Source organism: Malaclemys terrapin, chromosome 3 (assembly GCF_027887155.1).
Source record: "Malaclemys terrapin pileata isolate rMalTer1 chromosome 3, rMalTer1.hap1, whole genome shotgun sequence".
In the NCBI taxonomy this organism is placed as follows: Eukaryota; Metazoa; Chordata; order Testudines; family Emydidae; genus Malaclemys; species Malaclemys terrapin.
In genome coordinates this window covers 105,474,975-105,477,453 of record NC_071507.1, presented here as the reverse complement: position 1 = coordinate 105,477,453, position 2,479 = coordinate 105,474,975, and positions in this window count along the sequence as shown.

The window sequence follows — 2,479 nt, the reverse complement described above, 5'->3', positions numbered from 1 at the left end:
CTAGGTAACTACAAATTTACTATTGTTGAGGGTTTTCATTGTAATGCACTGAATTACATCTTCAATGAGTCAGCTAACTATAAATACACGAGAGCAGATAGCTAACATTTAAAATAGAAACAGAATTATACAAGAGCATATAAATTATAAGGGATGAATTTAATGATAAGCATGCAAAAAAAATCTATGGGAAACCTATCTATGAGCCTACATAAATTATGAGAGTTTGCTAAGAAAGGTGTAATGGATTATGGTGAAAGATGAAGGGGAGCTTATACCATAACCAATCAGCCTTTTTCTTAAAGGTCAGGACATTCTGTCTGGGTCCACTTGAGTTTTTGATTCTGCCGTTTCACTATTCAGTGGCACAATGTAACTGTCAGTCTCAACAACAGTTCCTCGATCCACTGGCTCCACTGCTCACAGGGCAACTCACAATATTTCACAGCCACAAAACAATTCACCGTCTGCATAGGCGAACCATACGATTTCCATGGGGAGCAATATTGACACACCCTATTGAGTGTTCTTAGGGGGACACTGAAAAGAGCAACATCTAAAATCAGACTCTGGCTTTACTATTCTTTTCTATTACTGAGTTACGAAATCGCATTTTAATGTTCTGTCACCATAAGATGAAATTAAAACAATTGTACTCTCTCCGTCCCACCTCTTCTTCTCATTTTAGCCGTTGGAGACAGTTTTACTGCTATGCAAAGTCTTCCCGGTCGCTAAGTAGTAGCATGATAGATATTAGGAAAAATTTAACACATGAATGATGGTCTGTTTGGATTTTCCCCAGTGTTTCCCATACCAGCTTATTCATTTCTGTCCATAAGAGACTGTCCTTGGAGGGCTACAGCACTGGGCAGTGGCTCACTTTGGGGATATGAACTGATCTGCAGAGAGAGTGAACACTGAAGGGATTTGACAATAGGCTGTAGAGTAATTTTAGCCATAAAGTTATGGGCGGTGATCAAGAAGCTAGCTCTGCAGATTACTTTGCTCTCAGCTTCCCTTGTGAGGCCTCGACCTAGGCTTTAACTCCACTAGTTTGGCATGCGCTGAGTGTGACTTGCCTACACTAGCCTATTAAAACACGTTAGTTAGCATTAGCTAACATCAGACCTTAAATCGAAGTCTTGGCAAGAGTCTGCTGCACTTAACGCCTTACAAGACTTAACATCTTGACTTGCCTTTTCAAAAGCTAATTTTATCTCGTAGGTTTTTTCATCGCTTTACCAGCTCTCAGATTATGCAGCAGCTGCAAACTGAAATGGGCACAGGACTGTTAACTGAGGTTGGTGCTGGAATTGACACCCTGATCTCTGTGAAGACACAGATAGGGGAAAGTCCCTGTTTACTGTGACACAGACACAGAGGAGACTAGAGGTTTCTCCAGAATGAGGCCCCAGAACAATGACTTGGCTACAATGAGGGCTAATAGACTAGGGTTTACAACGTCAATGCAAGGATTACAATTCAAGAAATACACAGCTCAGTTCAGACTCTGGCTTGGGGTCTGTTGGTGGGGCAATGTGGGGAAATTGGCACTTCCTCTGACCTTGCATGTCCTTAACTTGGCACTCTTCATGAGCACTAGAGAGAGGACTTTTAATAACAATTTAGAAATATGTATTACCCATGACTCGGCAGTGACCTTTCTAACACCTGCACAGCTTTAGGTTTGATAACATAAGCCATTCTCACTAGGAAGAGGTCAACAAAAATTTGCATCACCAATAAAAACCTATTTTTGACTGGTCTTTATCTAAATAACAACTTAGCTACTATAATTGGTCCCCTGGGGAAGAGATCCTCTAAGCCCCTCCTGGATGACCAAAGAAACCTGCCATCTTCTCCCTTTGGACTGCCCACACTCTAGTGGCCTCTGCATCACAGCCACCTGTTGCTGATGCAGCACCAGGGCTGGTTAGGGGGGACCATATTTCCCAAAGGGAAAAATGAGACACAGTGCGGGGCTGGCCCAAGCACCTCCCTCCCTTGGCCTGAGCTGCTCACCCAAGCCCTGCCTGCCTGCGCATGGCTGGGGTTGCTGCTCATCCGAGCCCTGTCTCCCCCCTGCGCAGAGCTGGTATCACTGCTCATCCCCCCTGCATGTTTCTCCGCACTAGACCCCACTTTTTTACAAAAGTGGGCATTTGTCCTGTTTGCTTTTGCCAACTGATCAAGTGGACAACAGAAGACAGGACAAATGCCCACTTTTGCAAAAAAAAGTCAGGACGGCCGGGACAGGGCTTAAAAAAGGGACTGTCCTGGCCAAAATGGGACATACGGTCACCCTAGGGCTGATGATTAAATAATCTAATGGTCCCGTCTGGCCTCAAACTCTAACTTTAAACTGGAGCAACAGGATCCTGCACAACAAGTACAGAACAAACATACGGACAAAGGCCCAGATCCTCAAAGGTATTTAGGTGCCTAACTAAGGTGATTTGATCTGGCCACCCCTCTGTCA